At 38.0% G+C, this 21,102-nt stretch overlaps 1 pseudogene; it reads left to right on the forward strand.

The window, feature by feature from the left end:
* Positions 1 to 20,145, forward strand: part of LOC116420048 — a 102,449-nt pseudogene extending 82,304 nt beyond the window's left edge.
* The last annotated feature ends 957 nt before the right edge of the window (positions 20,146 to 21,102 follow it).

Below are 21,102 nucleotides of genomic sequence, written 5' to 3' on the forward strand. Positions count from 1 at the left end.
TAGAAAAGAGAAAAAAATAGTAAAACTACTAGTAGAAAAGAGAAGAAATAATAGAAAAGGTTGTCCCTTGAGGATAATTTATAGAGTATTTTTTTAAAGTATATTTTAATTGACATCTATGTTTTTATGTCTCCTGAATTTGAAAAAGATTGTTCTTAAAAAGGCCAAAAGAATGTCTAAACTATAGCAGCAACTAAAAAAAAATCTTTCATTTAAAAGTTAACTTCATTTTTGAATAATACTGGGAATAGCAGAAGACTTAGGAGAGTGCTCCATCTTGGAAAGGGCGATAGCTTAAGGCAAAATAACAGTGAGGTGAATTAACTGGAGGCAAAGTGAAGAAAAAAAGAGAGAGAGTGTGATCTATTTTAAAAAGCATCAAAATGTGAGATTTTCTAGTTCAAACCCTCTTATTTTACTTCTAAGGAAACTGAGGTACCAAGAAAGGACTCACCCACAGCCTCATGCAATTCATGACTTTTTTTGATTGTAAATGCAAACCTTTGATCTATTCTTGGTTGGGGGAGAGAGATGGTGGTCAAATTTTGATGTATTATAATGAACCTATAATGATAAGTATAATAAAGACCTGACCAAGAGAATGGAGGATCAGACACTTTCTTTGATTCCCAGGACCTCTCAAATCTCTCCAAAACAAAATGTATCTTAGATAAAGCAGCTTCAGTCATCTCCACACTTTAGGACACTTGGAATCTATAAAAAAGGTAAAAAAATAAAATAGAAACGAACACCTACCCTGAGCTCACTCAGCCCCTTTTCCTCTATTGCCACTACATTACTGGCATTGAAGTTGCATCCAACAACCCAATGACCCAGTACCCAGAATTGCCACAAAACTTGAGGGCACAAAAACTGACCTCCAATAAAACTCAACCCAATACTAGATCCTTCTTCCTTCCTGCCAGCGCTATAGAGTTCTCAGCTCTAGGATACAGAAGTTTACTTGGACCATGACAGATAGCCTGTGCTACATATTATAAAAGATCTCTGCAGGACAATGGAGGCAAGAAAGGGGCAGGACACATGTCTGGGCTTGAAATGCAGTTCAACTTCCCTTCCTGCCCCGTTCCTCCCAGAACCTTGGAAACCCAACTAACAGACATCAACCCTTTAGTATCAGCTATCTAAATTGTCCATGCTAAGCTAGAGTATTAAAGAACAGAAGAAATAGAATAGGACCCTGGGACAGGACATCCTAGGTTGGAGAGGAGGGAGAAAAAGAGAGGAGGTAGTTGTACAGTGCTCCATTAAGTCTGAAAGAACCCTAAACCCAACAGAGTCCAATTTTATCCCCACAAAAGTTAGATGGAGCAAAGACTTATACTGGTAACGCTTTGAGATCTAGTCCCCAAAGAGACCACTATCAGAGGGGAGGGAATCAGAAAGTGAGCAATAAGGGAAAATAAAAGGTAGGGAGGATGAGACTGAAATGACAAAATATCTCAAAAAGAAGAAAAGTCAAAAAACCTTTAACCATAAGTAGACAAATTATTAAAAAAAACATTAATAACAGAAGAAAATATGGTCTCAAAATCTAATGAAGAAGTCCAAGCATCTATAAGTAAAACCTTCAAAACAAAGGAAAAAGATCCCACATTTGATGAGAAAGAGGATCCTCTAGAATGTGAGGAGAATATGGAACTGCAGCACATTGTTTCTGAGTGGTTCCAAGGAGAAATGAGAAATATGAAAGCAGAATTTATGTCTTTCACAGCAAATTAGGTAGACAGGAAGAACTTGAATCTGTAATAGTAAGTCTCACTAAAGAAACAAAAGAGACAATGACACATTGGGAAAACAAGTACACAGAAGTGAAGACCTGTCTATAGGAGGGTGAACAAAAAACAATAACACTAAATAAAATGTGCTTCCTATGCAGGCAAAAAATACTGATCTCAAAGACAAAGATAGGATGCATAAAGTAACCTAAGAATCATAGGTCTCCCTAAATATGATAAGTCAAAAACCTTAACATCATAATTTAAGAAAAATTACAAGAGAATTGCTCAGAATTTCTGAACACAAAACATGAAATGCCAATTGAAGGAATACATGGATTACCTCCAGAATTGTAGTGAACAGTTTCAGTTCCAAAGAACTGATCCTGAAATATACCCTCTAGCTCATAATGGAAACATGAAGGACCATAGCTTTGGAACACCATATATACGTCCATATGTGGTTCTCTCGGATGGTTGGTCTTGGTTAAATGTTTTTCTTTGTCACCAAGAAGCTTTAAGTGGTAGGGAGGGGATGGAGGAGAGTGCTTAAAGGGAAATGATTATAGCATAAAAACAAAAGACAATAATACAACTTTTGTTTAAAAAAAAAAAAAGGGACCCAGTTGCATTGAATAAGTTTGCATGGATTGACTGTTTATCACAGGGGAGTCAGGTGCTCTTCTCAATCTTATTCATTAGATTAATTTAAAAAACTTTTGATCTCTATATTTAACTTTAACATTTACAAAGTTCTTTATACATATCTTATTTAATCTTCACAACAAAAATACTATATGGTAGATGCTATTAATATCCCTACTTGGAAGCTGAAAGAGAAAGACAGAGACAGAGACAGAGAGACAGAGACAGAGATAGAGAACAACAGAGACAGAGAGGGAGAAATATACAGAAACGGAGACAGAGACAGACAGAAAGATAGAGAAAATGAGAGAGAGAGAAAGGGACTCAAAGATGGAAAAAAACAGACAGATACAGAGACAGAGAAAAAGAGACAGAGACCAAGACAAACAGACACACAGAGAAAGACAGAGAAGGAGAGACAGAGATACAGAGAAATACAGAGAAATACAAGGAAAGAGACAGAGACAGAGAGACAAAGACAGACAGAAAGACAGACTAAGAGAGAAAAGGAAACAGAGGCAGAGAATAACAAATGAAGAGAGACAGAGGAGGAGATACAGAGAGAGAGATACAGAGAATGACAGGGACAGAGACTGAGACAGACAGAGAGTCAGAAAAAAAGAAACAGACTGGCAGAAAGAGACAGAGAGAGACAAACAGACAGTGACAGAGACAAACAGAGACACAGATTAGGTGACTTAGGTCACCCTAATGTCTGAGGCAGAATTAGGACACCGAGCTCCCCATTTATCCAGCTTGGTTCAGGAACCAGTAAATTTCTAAAGTTGAGGGAAGTTGAATTAGTGTTTTGTGCTCTGTTAAAATATTTCATATGAGAACCCAACAGAATGATTCTGACTACTGCTCATTTGCATTAGGAAATAGAAAGCTGGCCTGTAAGCTGAGAGAAGCAAGCAGTGGGAGTTAGGGAAATAATGTTCCAGTTCTCTCGATGTCAGCTTTTCATCACACAATATGAAGGAAAGTCTTTAAATATTAGATGGGGAAAGAAATAAAATATGGATAAAGAAACATCTATACCAGTTTTTATGAAAAAAAAAGAGCTAAGAAGTTGCTGAGATTTGGGGTTTCTTTTTTTTAAGGTTTCTTCTCCTCCCACCTCCCCATTTACTTTATGTCTTATTCTCCCTCTCTTTTAAAGAGTTTGTAAATTGTGCTCTATGGGATTATATCAGGCCAAGACAGTGTAAACCAGAGTAATCTCCATTAGAATGTGAGCTGACATCTGCAGCATATTTTCTAGTTTTTAAAGTATGCTAAGCATTCATCATCCCATGATCATCATAGCAACGCAGGGAGGCAGGCCGTGGAGGTACTAAAAGCTTTTCTATGTGACAAAGAAGCTTCAGGTGATGGAGAGCGGCTGACTAGCCAGAGCCCCGGCTCTTATAGGAGCAGAACAGACCGAGCAGTAGCCTGGGCGCTGGGCAGACTGTAGTCCAAAGTCATTCTCGGACATCAGCTGTGTGATTCGGGACAAGTCGGGGAGCCTCCAGCAGCTCCTTAAGGCTTGTTTGGCGAGACTTCCCTACTCTAGGAAACCAGCCTTCCCATGGGAAAATCAGAACAACAGAGGGTTAACATTAAATAGTAGAAATTAGTTTTAGAAGTCAAGTCATAGGAGTCTTGTTATTAATGGAAAGCACACTTAGGGTGGTAGATTTAGAGATGCAAGACAGGTTGTCCAATCCCCTGGTTTCACATATGAGAAAGTGTAACCCAGAAACCCTAAGTCCTTGATCCAATGGCACTGCTTTATAAGGGCTACAAAGCACAATTAGGTACATCCAGAGAATGTAAGCTCCTGGAGGCTTTTGTATCCCAAGCCTCTGGACTATTAAATAGCTTTTGTCCTTGGTGAGTGTGACTCTTGGTGATCTCATGGGCCATACTATTTGTGGGATTTCCCCAGCTAGTAAGTGTCTGAGGCTGGATTTGAACTTGGGTTTTTCTGATTCCAGGCCCAATGCTCATACACTGAGCCAACTTAGTTGCCTCCTGTTAAATACATAGTAGGTGCTTAAAAAATACCTCCTGATTCTCACTTTTTTTTTTCTCTTTTGATCTGATTTTTCTTGTGCAGCATGACAAATATGGAAATATGTTTGGAAGAAGTGTCCATGTTAATCTATTTCAGATTGCTATCTTAGGGAGATGGGTGGGGAAAGAGAGAGAAAAATTTGGAATACAGGGTTTTGCAAAGATGATTGTTGATAACTATTTTTGCATGTATTTGAAAAAATAAAATACTATTAAAATAGAATGAATACTTGCTGATTGATTATCTTACTTAATCTTCACTATAATCCTATGAGATTAGATAGTATATACATTATTTTCCTCATTTTATAGATAAAGCTTTTCCTTGCTTAAGGCGTAAAAAGATAACGTGATTTACCCAGTTAATATAAATAATAACTAGAACCTAAACTGAAAATTATGATTTCTAACTCCAAATCTACTGCTTCATCATGGTAATCAGTCAAGTCAGTCAATATGTATTAAGTATCCACTATGTGCCAGACTGAGAATTGTAGATACAAAAAAAAAAAAAAAAAAAAAAAAAAGACAGACCCTGACCTCAAGGAGCTTGCAATCTAATGGAGAGGCAATATGGAAATAACTATGTACAAATAAGCTCTACACAGGATAAATTGGAGATAATCAATACAAGGAAGATGTGAGAAATAAGGATAATTGGGAAAGGCTTCCAATAGAAGGTAGGATTTTAGCTATTACTTAAAGGAAACTAGAGAAAGATCAGGAGACAGAAATAGCATTTCACAAATAGGGGAAAGCAAGTGAAAATACCTGGAGTCCAGAAATGGAGCATCTTATCTAAGGAACAGTAAGGAGACTAGTATCCCTGGATTAAAAAGTATGTGTAGGGAGGAATTTGACAAGGTGTAAGGTGTAAGAAGACTAGAAAGAATAGGGAGGACTTTGAATGCCAGAGAATTTTATATTTGATCCTGGAGGCAAAAGAGAATCATTGGAGTTTACTGAATGGGGCAAGTGATGTTCTCAGCCCTGTGCTTTGTCAGGATACATTGGGAAACATCTTTGAACACTCAGTGTCAACTCTAAGTCATGAAGAGGCATCAGATTGGGCCTTTAGCTGAACATAAAGTTCACACACACACACCACTCACACACACACACACATACACATATACAACAAAGAAAAGATAATCCTATTTTTAGCTCAAATATATCTGCAAAGAAATTTAGTCACAGGGTTTAAGTAACACAGCCATCCAGCTAGTTAGTCACCAGGATAATTGGATATTGTTTTGGTTTTTCCTTTCTTACAAAGGAAGGCTCATTGATGGAGAAGCAGAAAGATGTATATTTGGAAATGATTATAATATCCTCCCTCTCCCTCCAAAAGTCATCAATCATGTGTTTCTTTTTAAATACAACGGTCCCAGAACCCAGTCTGTTGACTGCTTTTGCATGCTTCTGGGGTCACCAGTCAGTGGCTTGGATCCTCTGGCTGCACTTCTCTATTTGACTGTAAGAACGCACAGACAATACATTTGGCCCACTTATTTCACTACCTTACCAACTTGGTTGAATGGCTGCAAAGTCAATTGATTGTATGGAAACCAGCTGTTGATATGGCCAAAAATATCTACTCTACTGGGCCAGGGTGGGCTGGGTGGCCAAATATAGACATTCTTGTGACTCTGATAAGACAGGGTAGTATGTCCAAAAGAAATGTCCCCTGAGACAGGAATTAGTCTGAGAATACCTTCATCTTCTGAGCATCACTGAGTATTTGAAGAATTTCCAGCTGGGGAAGGGATAGCATTCTAAGGCAACATAGGAAACAAGTCACCACCAGGAAGGGCTAGGGGCCAAAAAAAAATACCTAATGAAACCAAACAGAAACATTTTAAAAAAAAGTCCTTTTCCTTGTCTTCCCTGGGTCTTCCCTCAATTTCAGAACCCAATTTATTTGTCAATGAATGTCAAAAGTGGATAGAAATAGAATATGAGTTATTCATTTGAAATGAGCAACATAATACCCACAAAACTTCTATATCTGTATCTTTACCAAGTAATTTGGTCCAGAAGCTGGCAACATCAGGCTATGGTGATGCTGATTGTCAGACAACTCTCCCATGGAATATGGAGAAACTCATCAACACTGAGATTCTTGAAGAATCTTTCACAGAATAGCTACTAAGTCTGACGGAAGGTGATTTATGTGAGTAGAATCAAGGCCCGTGTCATTGAAATTAAATATCTTCCAAGTATTTTTCCCCAAGGAAGACTTATTTTTGAAACTCATCCATCAAATAAAGTGGACTTCTGGTTAAGATAGTGATATAAGCTAGGTATAGGAATGAATGCTTATAAAATCTAAGAGTATGGGAGACTGAAGCTGGTGAATCTCTTGAGGGCTGGAGTACTGGCTGCAATATTAAGTCTGGAATGAATAGGGTGAATTCCTAGGTTTCCAGCTACACAAGAAGGGGTAAATTGGGCCAGGTCAGGAATGGAGTAGGACAAAGTCTCTGTGACACTTAACATGGAGGTTGGACTTATGACCATCCACTGCCCTTCTAGTGTGAACCACAGAGGAAGAACAGGTCTCAAGAAGAAAATAAAGAAGATTAGGATGTGCAAGTTTGAAGAGAAATTCAGATGTTCCACATAAATCCCAACACCCATCAGAAAAATATCCCAGAAAGGACAGTGATAAAGAAAACCAAAGAGACGCAACAGTAAAGTCAGTCTAGAACTGCACAAAAACACACAGTGGAGGCTGGTAAAGGGATATTCCAGTGAAATCAATTTGAACTGAAAGAAATAGCTATAAGTCAGGGGAAGAAGGCAGAAGAGATACACCAGAAAAACCAAAACAAGGTCCTTAAAATTGCTCTGAAGACAACTGGCATTCTGAACAGGAGACAATAGCAGCTCCAACATTTGAGGAACTAAAGATGTTAGCTTTGGTCTGTCAAAATGGAGACAGGGGATGGAGTCAGCCCCTGCAGAGCACTGCTCAAGGAAACAGAGAACTTATACTTCTCAGAAAACTGGGAACCATAGCAAGAAGAGCACCAACCCAGCCCATGGGCACCAGCCTGATCTCACCAGATCTGAGACCAACGTCATTTCCAACATTTCAGTGGAGCCTCTAAGAATCATAGTAGGAGAGAGAGTCATTTCTTGATTATTCAAGGAGACAGAAATGGTCTCACTGTTGAAGAGAGTCATGTTCATCTGAATTGATCATTATATAAACTTGCTGTTGAAAGGTCTCATAGGGAATTGACTCAAATAATAATACAAGCCATTCTCCAACTGATAAATGGTCAAAGGATATGATCAGATAATTTTCAGATGAAGAAATTAAAACCATGTCTAGTCATATGAAAAAATGCTCTAAATCACTATTGATCAGAGAATGCAAATTAAGACAACTCTGAGGTACCATTACACACCGCTCAGATTGGCTAAAATGACAGGAAAAGATAATGAATGTTGGAGGAGATGTGGGAAAACTGGGACACTGATAATTGTTGGTGGAATTGTGCATACAGCCATGTTTGGAATTATGCACAAAGGACTATCTAATTGTGCATACCCTTTGTTCCAGCAGTATTTCTACTGGAATTATATCCCAAAGAGATACTAAAGGAGGGAAAGGGACCCACATGTGCAAAAATGTTTGTGGCAGCCCTGTTTGTAGTGGCCAGAAACTGGAAACTGAGTGGATGCCCATCAGATGGAGAATGACTGGATAAATTACGGTATATGAATGTTATAGAATTTTATTGTTCTATAAGAAACGATCAGCAGGATTTCAGAGAGATCTGGAGAGACTTACAGGAACTGATGATAAGTGAAATGAGCAGAACTAGATCATTATACAACACAACAGCAAGATTATACAATGATTAATTCTGATGGACTCTTCTCTTTTCAACAATGAGGTGATTCAGGCCAGCCACACTGGTCTTGTGATGGAGAGAGCCATCTGCACTCAGAGAGAGAACTGTGGGGACTCTCAGAGAGAGAATTTTGTTATTGTTTGTTTGCTTTTTGTTTTATTTCTCTTTTTATCTGATTTTTCTTATGCAGCATGATAATTATGAAAATATGCATAGAAAAATTGCACGTTTAACATATTACTTGCTTATTTGGAGGAGGGCTGGAGGAAAGGGAGGGAAAAAAAATTTGGAGCACCAGGCTTTGTAAGGGTGAATGTTGAAAACTATCTATACATGTATCTTGAGAATAAAAAAAACTTTTTTAAAAAAAAGAAAGAAATGAAAATATAAATGAAATTAGAGTTCAAGAGGGAAAAGGGGGAAAGGAGAATAAATAGTTTAGAAAAGAAGGTAGAAAACTTTGCCCAACTAATGGACTCCCTGAAAAAATATAATAGAACAAGCCAAACTCAATGACTCCATGAAACAACATGAAATGTTGGCTTAGTTGAAGTTGGGAGACTGGAGTTTAAATGAAATGATATTGCCTGACACATAATAGGTACCATTATAAATGCTTATTTCTTTTCCCCTTCTGCCACTAAATCACTTGGTGAGTTAGGACAAATCACTTCATGTTTCTGGGCCTCTTCTGAGAAACAAAAGCAGAAGGACTCAAAAATCTCTAAATCCCTTAGAACTTTATTATTCTATGAAAAATCAATTATCTCCTATGTACCAAGTACTGTGTTAGAAACTGGGCATACAAAGGCAGAGATAAAATAGTTCTTACCCACAGAGAGCTTACTCCTGATAGAATTGTCAGGAGAGACAACATGCAATGGAAGAGGAAAGACAATAACAAATGGGGAGGGGATGAAAAAAGGCTACAAGAAGATGGCTTTTGAACTTGTCCTTTGAAAGACAAGGATTTCCTAAAGATACAGGTGAGCAGGGAGCTAATTCCAGGCTGTATAAAACCATAGAGATAGGAGATAGGACATGAGGAAGGCCAAGTGGCAAGTCAAATCCATAGTCAAATAATGGGCTTTTGTCAGAGAGATAGAGCACCATGATGGAAAGAGCACCAACCTTGGAGTCAATAGATTTGCTTTCGTGACCCCTTTCTGATATTTATTAACTTATGTGATCACTTCCCATATCTAGCCTTCAATGCCATTTGCAAAGAGGGAAAATATCTATATTGCCTAAGCCCCAGGATTGTTGTGAGGAAATATTTAGCTTTATCAATCTTAAGTGCTAAGGAAAAGTGAGCTATCCTCTTGAGAGGAAAAGGAAGTGAGTTGCAGTAAAGGGTCAGAAAAAATACAAAGACTTGCAATCTTATCAGAATTTTAGATTTGTGCTCCAAATTATGATTAAATAGAACAGTGAGACCTAATGGAGAAATAAAGGACTGGGGTGAGGGCCAAGGGAGAAGAGGCCACAAAAACCAAAACTCTAGAGAAGGTCAATGAATTGGGTTTGCAACTAAAAATGCTAGAAAAGGAACAAATTAAAAACCCCCAGTCAAACACTAAACTTGAAATTCTAAAAATAAAAGGAGAGATCAGTAAAACTGAAAGTAAAAAAACTATTGAATTAATTAATAAAACTAAGAGTTGGTTCTATAAAAAAAATTAACAAAATAGACAAACCCTTAATAAATCTGATTTAAAAAAGGAAAGAGGAAAATCAAATTGTTAGTCTTAAAAATGAAAAGGGAGAACTTGCCACTAATGAAGAAGAAATTAGAGCAATAATTAGGAGTTACTTTGCCCAACTTTATGGCAATAAATTCGGTAACTTAAATGAAATGAAAGAATGCCGTCAAAAATATAGCTTGCCCAGATTAACAGAGGAAGAAGTAAATAGACTAAACAGTGCCATTTTAGAAAAAGAAATAGGACAAGCTATTAACCACAAAAACCAAAACTCTGGCTTTCCAAGAGATTGTATAATTTCGTGACTGTTCATAACATTTGTGGCTCTGCCAGGAAAGTTCATGGCAGAACCCAATGGAGTTTGCTCCTTAAGACATTTGATAATGACTTGTCGGGGCAAGAAACAACACCCCAAACCAGGGACCAAATTGTACAACTAGCTATTGTCTAGTCTAAAGAAATGCGAGGGAGGGTAGAAGGAGGGGAGGCCAGAGTTTTGCTTTGAGATTAGTCTCTGAACATTGAGAAAGGAATGGGATTGTGTCTGCTTTAGTCCAGATCTTTGTTTCCCAAGGGAAATGGGGTGTGTGTGTGTGTGTGTGTGAACAGAGAGAGACAGATGGGGGGAGGGAAGGAGGGAAGGAAGAGATAGAAACAGAGACAGAGAGGGAGAGAGGGGAGAGGGAGAGGGGGAAGGGGGAAGAGAGAAAAAGAGGGAGAAAGGGAGGAAGGAAAGGAGAGAGGGAAGGAGAGAAGGATAGAGAGAGACAGAGACAGAGAGAGAAGAGAGAGAGAGAGAGAGAGAGAGAGAGAGAGAGAGAGAGAGAAGGAGAGAGAGAAGGAAGGAGGAAGGGAGAGAGGGAAGAAGAAAGGGAGAAAGGGAAAGAGAGAGGAAGAGAGGGAAGGAGAGAAGGATAGAGATAGAGACAGAGAAAGAGAGAGACAGAGACAGAGGGGGAGCGGGGCAGAAAAAAGTTCAGTGCCAGACTCTGGATGCTAATCTGATCCAGAACTACTGTATCTCACAATGAAAATCTTTTTTATATTCCCCATCTCTAGGGCTTAGGCTTACTAAAAAGACATTTAAGTTCAAAGCCAGCATGAAATCAATAGGCTCTATCATTAACCAGTAGTTACCCAACTATAATTAGGCACTGGTAGTTGTGTGATCTTCCAGGGAACTGAAATTAAGAAGTGGCCATTTCAAGATACTGTTTTTTCTTCACAGGAAATAAAGACAATATAGGTTTCACGTCAGACTCTTGGCCATCCTCAATCTCAAAACCATCTTAGCCTGTAAAATTCTTTAATCAAGTGTCACAGAAAATTATCAGGTGTGTGTGTGTGTGTGTGTGTGTGTGTGTGTGTGGTTTGCAAAGCAAAAGTCTCCAGGATGTGTTCGCTGCTTTCTCAAGTGTCTCATTATTGAGATAAATGTCAAGAAATCTAGTGGCCAGTCAGGAATCCAGAAGGCTGATGATAAAATATGCTTCCCTCTTGTTTGCAAAATGAGACACATATGAGCAGTTTTTAATTTGTTTTGTTCAATTATACTTATCTGTTATAAGGGAGAACTTTTATTGGGAGAAGGGACAGGGATATGAAAATAAGAGAAGGGTAGGGAAGGGTAAGGAAGGGGGAAACAGGGGAGGAACAAAAAAGTCAATTAAATATTTTAAATACATATAGAAGAAAGCAAAAGGAAGTTCAGAAGGGGACACAAATAGGACAATATTAGAACTACCATGTTAAATTAAGTTATATTTATTTTAAAACACAAGCTATATAAAAAGATCATGGTTTTATATGCAGTTTTCTTTTCCTGTTCTTTGTACAAGGGAATATTCATGTTTATTGATGTTTGTCAAGTTCATAAAAATAAAAAAGAAAATTTAATTTAAATAAAAAATAGATGTCAACAGAGAAGAATATAAATGTCACTTTCCAATAATACAATTAGGGAAAGATAACCACAAATAGTAGGGAACCTTCTGGAATTGGATCAAGATGACTTAATTCTATTGGGATGTATTCTTTGAGCAGGGAAACAATTCTGTGCTCAAAAAATGAACTAATACAAGATTAGCTGAAATGTGTTTTCCTACTAGATAGGACTATTAATTTTTACAGCACTGGTATGCCTTTTAATCTGGGTACTTACTTAGCAATCTTCCAGGGAATGAATACCATTTTCCTGTGGGTCTTCCTGCCTGGTTATGTCAGACTCTTGATCTATAAGGTGTTGAGAATTAGGAGGCACCATGTTATGGTAGAAAGTAACCCAGATTGGGCAGTGAGATATTTGGGAGCTCCTCTTACCTCTCCACTTATTAGTAATTAATAAGTAATTAGTAGATTCATGCTAATGATTCTCCTTAAAACCATATTGCTTAAGTTTAGCCTCATAATTTTTTGTGTTTCCTTTATTTTTTTGTTTTGTTAGCTTTTTATTTTCAAAACATTTGCATGGATAATTTTTCAATACTGATCCTTGCAAAACCTTGTGTTCCAAATTTTTCCCTCCACTCCCTCCCCTAGATGCTAGCCTCATATTTTGACCAAGCTTGTCTTCTCTCTCAGAAGCGATATATGTCTTCCTTTTGCTTTGTACTTTAATGTTTCTACTTCTGAGATGTAAATAATAAAAAGTATGAACCATCCCTAATTCTTTATAGTACAAAGTGTGACACGTGTTAAAATGGACTACAAAATTAGTGGCCATAGCTCCCTTACCTTCCTATACATTCTGTTCATGGTTCAGCCACCAAACACTGAGTCTGGATTTTCACAATACAGCTTATGGAAATCCTTAACCCTCCTTTATAATCACATCACAGACATTACAGATAAATGTCAGCTATATCGTCTCCATTATCCATACCAATAAATGGTAGCTAAAGTGTGAATGGTCTAAAACAACAGGTATCCAGGGATCATTACTAAAAAAAAATAGGGAAGGAAGGAACCTTAAAGATGATCTTTTGTCCTTAATTTTATAGTTGAGGGAATGAAGTCCCACAGAGGCTGAGAAACTTGCTCTTTACAGCAGAATAGGTCACAGGTAGCAGAATAAGGTCCTCTGACTGCAAACCCAATTCTATCTGCTAACCCACTCTGCATTGCTTGGAAATAGGATCATAAATATACTTTGGAGAAACATCAGGCCTGTTCACAATTTGGGGGGTTTAAAGTGGGCAGCACTGATCTAGCAATGCTGTAATCCTCATGGCCATTAGTGAATCTCTTATATAAGCCCTGTGTCAGATGTTCTGATTTCTCTCTGGCCATTGGACCCCAATGGCTCTGGAGGAGAAGGTAGGGCAGGTGACCTTGCTCAGCCCTCCCTCACTTAAATCCAATTCACTTACTGTCTCTCCCTGAGATCACGGTCTTCCTCTAGAAAGAAGAACAAACAGCAAGATCTTATCAGCAAAGAGCAGTCTCAAGAAACCATGCAATAGCGCAATGTCTATTTGGTGCATTGCCATCCACACAACCAACTTCTGCCTCCTAATCTGTTCTCTGCTACCCCACACTGACTCTTCCCAGAAAGGTTGAGATGCCCTCAGAATCTGCAACAGTCACCAGTTTTCTTCCACTCAGCCCACCCAGAGGCTTGGGACAGGGACTGGAAAATAGGGGAAGCCAGAACCTGGCTGAACATGAACTTAGGAAGTTGAGTCACAGCAGCAAAGACCCAGCTTTGTCTCCTGGGACCGTCACACAGTAGGAGGAGACATCCTGCTTTATCTGGTCTGCACTACCTCTATAGGGACCTTCACTAGGAGGAACATCTGCTGGCTCCTATTCCACATGCCGCCAGAGGCATGGGGATGCTGAAAATCCAATAGATAAATGAACTCCATAGATTTTTCTTTTTGGTGCAATAAACAGTTTCTATCTCTTCCTTGTTTCATTCTCCTTGCCTAAAGCCTGCTTCCTTTTCTTTACTTTTATAAGTCTGATTTTCTATAATAAAGGCACTAAAGGCCTTTTCCATAAAACTTTACCAAAGAACACTTTTTTTTTAGAGTATACCTCTCTCTGTGTCTCTCGATCTCTGTCTATTTCTCTTTCTCTGTCTTTCTCTGTCTTTCTCCTCTCCATCTCTATCTCTCTCTGTTTTGGTCTCTATCTGTCTCTCTCTGTCTCTGTTTCTATCTCAATCTCTTTTTGCCTCTACTTCTCTCTTTCTCTGTTTCTTTCTCCATTTCAATCTATGTTTCTGTCTCTGTCTTTCAGTTGCTTCCTTCCTCTCGCCATCTCTGTCTTTTTATCCTTCTCTGTCTCCATCTCTGTCTATGTCTCTGTCTCTCTCTGACTCTGTCTTTCTCTGTCTCTCTCCACCTCCATCTCTGTCTCTATCTCTCTGCGTCTGTCTCTGTCTCTGTCTTTCTCCTCTCCATCTCTACTTCTCTATCTCTCTCTGTTTTTGTCTCTGTCTCTGTCTCTCCATCTCCATCTCTGTCTCTCTGTGTTTCTCAGTCTTTATCCTTCTCTCTGTCTCCATCTCTCTCTGTTTCTCTCTGTCTCTCTCCACCTCCATCTCCATCTCTCTCTATCTCTCTGTTTCTGTCTCTCTCCCTATTTCTTACTATCTCTGTCTCTCTTTATATATCAGTCTCTTTCTATCTCAATCTGTCTCTCTCTACCTCCCTCTTTCTTTCTTCCTCTCTCTAACTCCATTTTTGTCTCTGACTCTCTTTCATTCCTTTTCTCCAAAAAGCTCCCTCCCCTGCTCTCTCCCTCTCTGCATATGTCTCTGTTTATGTGTTTGCTTTCTTTTCCCTCTCTATCTGCCCTCCATTCCCAACCATGAAGTCCCATTGCATTTACTTGAAATTTCTAACACAATCCCCACTATTTTTCCCAGACTGCCAGTGGCAACCCGACTTAGACATTTTGTTTTTCCAGTCCATTGCTCAAATTACTAAGAGTATTTATTTTATGGGCCTTTCCTAGGCAGAGTAAAGGATAGGAAATCCCAGGTAAAATACAGGTTTGCTGGAGAGCATCCATGTTTTTAGACTACTTCTGACTTTATTAATTGGGCCTGAATAATTAAGTCTAGAGATCTCTACTTTAATTGAAGTTATTTGCCACTGGCTAAGGCAGGGACAGGAAAGAATAAGTCACTCTTCTAGTACCCCAGGCTCCCTCCTTATCTGGGTCTCTCTCCCTCTTCTTCCTGCCTCACCCAAGTTTGGTGTTTGGCATTATTAGCCTTCTAAGGTACCTTAACCATAGGGATATGAAAGCAACTTTTACTATCTCTTGATCTCCACAACCAAAAGCCCATATAACTCAAACTTGTTCCCCATTAAAAAAAAAAAAAAAATTCTGTGAGCACTATCCTTCAATTGCTTGCAAATTACTTCCTTTCCATTTCTTTGTCAGTCTTCCCATCTACAACAGAGACTTTGATTAAAACAGTTTTTTGCTTGAAGCATCAAGTAATTGCTAAAGTAATGTTAGGAAAGCTTTATTAACTTTGCCACTGATTGCTGTGTAACTTCAAATGAGTCACTATAATATAGTAAATTAGGATGAGAATCTAAAAAAATCAATGATAATTGCATTTGTCTCAGTTTGGAAGTGAGAATATTAAAGATTTATATATATATATATATATATATATATATATATATATACTTTTTTAAAGAAAGAACTCAGTTTAGTTCTTTGAACCATTTCCTCTATTCTAATCAATAATAAATATGATATCACCTTATCTCTTTGAATTATTCAATTTTTAAATAGAATTCAAGAACTTGTTTTTATTTTGTTTTGTTCAATATTTAAAATCTTCTGAGAAGAGTTCCACATTCTTCACAAGACTCTTAAAGAAGTCCATGACAAACACACAAAAAGCTAAAAGACAGATTCCTTAGTGTGACTTTCAGAGCCATTCACAATCACTACCAATTTTTTTTTTTGAGGCAATAAGATTAAGTGACTTGTCCAGGGTCACATAGCTAGCAAGTATCTGAGGCTAGATTTGAACTCAGGTCCCCCTGATTCTAGAACTAGTGCTTTATCTCTGTATCTCCTAGCTGCCCCTAACCCCTACCTTTTTAGCTTTTCCTCCTATGATCCACATAGTTGACTGACAGAACACACTGCCTCTCCCTGTGCAATGCTTTTAGCAGACACTTCATAAATGGATCCTGAAATGAGTACAGTTTATGTAGATATTGAGGGACAGGGAATCATTGTAGATGAAAGAAAAAAGTTAGACTCAAAGAAAAACATGTGTTCAAATTTTGCTCTTTAATACAGACTAATTCTATGAATCAAGGCAAGGACTCTTAAGCTCTTAGTTTTCCAATTTGTAGGAATATAAATTAAAAAGCAATTATTGATCTGTATTATAAACCTACCCAGAAAAATCTTATTTTTAGACCAAATTAAAAAACTTATCAGCATTACCAGGGAGACACTTATCTGCAGAACGTTTCTAGACAACTGAGATATGGCAGCACAGTAAGTTATCTATACCACTCAACTCATAGTCATTGAGAAAATGAGCAAATATATTATCCTGTAATACCCTGTATTACCCACCAAAAAAAAAAAAAAAAAGAAGTTGCCTTGCCCAAACATAGAAATTAAGAAAATAATAATAGCTAGATAACATTTTAAGGTTTATAAAAACAATTTATATAAGTTATCTCATACAACTTGGTGAGGAAGGTGCCATTATTACTCCACTTTACTGATGAGAAAACTAGACTAAGAAAGGTTAGCTTGCCCAGGGCCTCCCAACTTATAACTACCTGAGTCAGGATTTGAATTTGGGTCCTCCTGATTCTAAATCCAGTTTGCTCTCCTGTGCAACCACCTACCAGCCTATATAAGTATGTCTTCTTTTTCATCTAATAACCTGATGTGTGCAAAGTATTGTGCTAAATCTGAAGTAGATACAAAGGTAACTACTGTCCCAAGTCCCATTTCCCCCAGTGCCCTGCTTTCCTGACAGAAGGTAATGTGAGACCTAACCCCAGTCATTCCCAAAGACCATAAGTTTCAAAGGATTTACTATATAGGACAGTAGAGGGAATATCTGCACTGATCAAATCAGATTCCTGAAGTGTTGAATCTAAAGAATACTCACTGGTTATTGCCGAGTCCCGCTGTGCTAGCCAGGTATTATTCCCCATCCCTTCATTATTCTCTTCAGAACTATACAAGTGACTTCAGATCCAGAGAAGAACTATCTCAGTCACACTAGCATGAGTATGAAGTTCAGAGAAAAGAGACAAGAGTATGAATAGAATGACAACTGGCTTAAAAGTGGAATTTTTATATCCATCAATAGTATTGATTCTTTTAGGATTTCTCCCTTAGTTCTGGGAATCTGCCCATTGCTGAAAAGAAACTAACAGCAATCTGGTTACTTTCCAAGAGAGAGACAGAGACAGACAGACAGAGATAGAGACAGACAGAGAGACAGAGACAGAGAGAGAGAGAGAGAGAGAGAGAGAGAGAGAGAGAGAGAGAGAGAACTTTTGGTTCTTAGAGGCAATAGTTTCAATTAAAGAAAATTTAAGTTCACAGATAGACATAGGATACCACAATACAACATTAAAATCCTTTATACTCTTATACCACTTGGCTAGGAAAACATCAATGACCCTGATTCCTAAACCCTATACTGTAATCAGACTGTTTTACTCAGCATGTTGTCAATTCTAAGCCTTCCTTTCTTCCTACTTCCCCCCCTTCTTTGAAATAACTTCCCCGTCTTTTCTGCCTGTCCAAAATCTACCCATTTTTCAGGGTACAGCTTTCACCCCATTTCATGGATCTCCCCTTACTGTTGGTTGCACTAATTATTTGTGTGGACCTTCTCAGATGTTTCATATGCTGCCTCTTTGACAGGTCTAATCATATAGAGGAGACATCCTGGATCCACTGGGGTGGGCAGGCCCATTGGTCTCTTGCAGAGGGACAGCTTTTTGGCATGGCTGAGATAATGTAGCAGCTCCTGATTGGTCTTCGTGCATCTTTATGATTCAGGATTGATTACTGAAGGTCATGAAGGACTTATCTCCAGTAGTCTAGAAGAGCTATAGAGAGGCTTCTCTATAATTCAGGCTCTCTCGCATGGGATAAGTCTAGGGTCAGTTCTCCCTTGGATTTACAGCAAATGACAAGGGGAAAGGGTAGAGAAATGCCTTCTTCACACTTCCTCCCTAGCAACAATATTACTTAGGGTTTACAAATAGGTGTTTGCCTAGGTGAGCCAGAATTGGACCTCTTGTCTCTGGCTCCCTCTTCTGTCATTTTTATCTTTCTCAGACAAAAAAAAATCCTAAGCAGATGGATCTTTCAGCTCCTACATGTGTTGGAGAATTCTTGGTTTCCCATATCCATGCCTTTGCATTGTCTGTTTCTCATGCCTGAACTGAACTTCCTCCTCTTCTCCATTTATTAGAATTTTTTGATCCATTCAAAGTTGAACTGAATGGCCAACTCCTAATGAAGCTTTTTTTTAAAAAAAAAATTGTTCCTGCATGCTTCTACTCACATACCTATTACATTAGGTATATGTGTGTGTGTGTGTGTGTGTGTGTGTATGCGTGTGTGTGTGTGTGACAAAAGAGACCTGTGTAGAAAGATGAGAGCTGGGAAGATGTTGTAATGGAAGAGGTTCCACAAGATGCCCCAAAACTAGCAGTGTATAGTTCTGAAGAGAATAATGAAGGGATGGGGAATAATACCTGGCTAGCACAGCGGGACTCGGCAAATAGGACAAAGAGGCCTATTGTCAGGGACTCCAGAAGCAGCGTCTGTTGTCCTTCTGGGTTGACACTGACCCCGACCTAGTAATAGAAGAAATCAAAGAAAAAATGAGAAACACAGCATGTTAATCCTATCTGGGAAAGGTGGTGTTGACAAAAACACTTTCAGTGCTCATTTTGCTCGTGGACTAGTAGAAGATGAAAGTAAACAGATTACTTTCTTTGCTGGATATTGATATTTGTGGGCCATCAATTCCCAAAATAATGGAATTAGAGAAAGAACAGTTTTATCAGAGTGGTTCTGAATGGTCTCCAGGATATGTTGAAGAAAATCTTGATGTGATGTCAGTAGGCTTTTTGTTTGACAGTCTTAATTAACAATGCTGTCATTTGATGAGGTCCAAAAAAAAAAAAAAAAATGGTAGGATTGAGTAGTTTCCTTTTTTTTTTTCAATAATTTTTCAACATTGGCCCTTCCATAACCTTGTGTTCCAAATTTTCCCCTCCTTTCCCCCACCCCCTCTCCTAAATGGCAAGCAATCCAATATATGTTATACATGTTAAAAAAATATGTTAAATCCAATGTATGTAAACATATTTATACAGTTCTCTTGCTGCATAAGAAAAATCAGATCATAAAGGAAATAAAATGAGTAAGAAAACAAAATGCAAATGAACAAGAACAAAAAGAATGAGAATGTTATATTGTGATCCACACTCAGTTCCCACAGTTCTCTCTCTGGGTGTACATGGTTCTCTTCATCACAAGATCAATGGAACTGATCGCAATCATCTCATTGTTGGAAAGAGGCACATTCACTAGAATTTATCATCATATAATCTTCTTGTTGCTGTGTACAATGATCTCCTGGTTCTGCTCATTTTACTCAGCACCACTTCATATAAGTCTCTCCAAGCCTCTCTGAAATCATCCTGCTGATCATTTCTTACAGAACAATAATATTCCATACCATTCATATACCATAACTTATTCAGACATTCTCCAATCGATAGACAAGGATCAAGCAGTTTCTTCATGATATGGATTGGGGAGAGATTGACTACCTCATTGGAGATACCCATCCTGGTACTTCAGAAAAGCATCTATCCATAGTCTAATGTGCAACACACATAGATGAAACAGTCATAATCACCACTCCTCAGGAAGTATCACTACAGGATGTAACAAGAAATAAATTTGTGTCATATCTTTAGTCACTCAAAAGTGAAATTGCCAGTCATTGATGTAGTGGAGATCATGAGTGGCTTCATATACCCCAAATATAAGCGTGAATCACAAATATTTCTTCCAATAACAGGGGGTTCAGACATAATATGCCAAGATTTAAAAGTTTTCCTTCTCAGGAAAGTACCTCTGGGCCACTAAGTAAAAGTTTGATAAAAGACAATCCTTTTTGACTGAAGTGCCTGATTCACCAGCTACATTTAGCATACAGAAATAAAATCTAAAAATTTCAAGACTTTTGTGGCATAGATAATGTAAAAGAAGAAAAGCTGATTAGCTGCTGAAACATTAATTTTTGTATATCTTAGCAATAATCATAAATAATCTGAAAAATATATAACAAAAAATGTCTAATCAATTGCAGGGATAAGAGTTAGATATTAAAAATCCTGACCTGATTTTGAAATTACTTTTTAAGAACACTCTAATCAGCTAATTTTGATGTACATTTTATTAAGATATAAGTCAATATAATATAAGGCACTATATATGTATATGTAATGTAAGGCAATATAAATACCATTTTACAAAAATAAACATCTTTCCTCCTCTAAGAAAGGAAAAAAAAGAAAAAGAAAAAAGGTGAAGGCTGTCTTTTTGTGTCTCAGTCCCTGACTGGCTCATAGTGAATGTAAATAACAATCATTTCTATTTTGGTCAGAAACCCTGAGGGTCTTCCCCTCCCAGATTGGATATTTTTTTTTGACTAGGTAAAAGAGACCATTCTCTGCCTCATTTCTTACCTATTCTTAATTAATGAATGGGTGTAGCCTCAGTCAAATTGAGACCTGTTGAAGACTTAGCTTAAAAAAGTCAAGATCTCCCACTGCATCCAGGGCCATTTCCAGTCCTAATCTATATCTGACAACTGGACCCAGATGGCTCTAGAAGGGAAAGTGAGGCAGATGACCTTGCCCAGCCCTCTTTCAGTCAAATCCAAATCACTTGCAAGTCATGTCATCACCTTTCTGATGTTATGGTCCTCTTTAAAAAGGCGGGACAAGAACAACAAAGATTTCCAGGGCTCTTTTCACATCCTTCTCTAAGGGAAATTTTCATTTCTTCCAGAAGGAGAAGCAGGAAATTGGGGGAAAACTA

The sequence above is a fragment of the Sarcophilus harrisii genome, chromosome 6 (assembly GCF_902635505.1).
Source record: "Sarcophilus harrisii chromosome 6, mSarHar1.11, whole genome shotgun sequence".
In the NCBI taxonomy this organism is placed as follows: domain Eukaryota; kingdom Metazoa; phylum Chordata; class Mammalia; order Dasyuromorphia; family Dasyuridae; genus Sarcophilus; species Sarcophilus harrisii.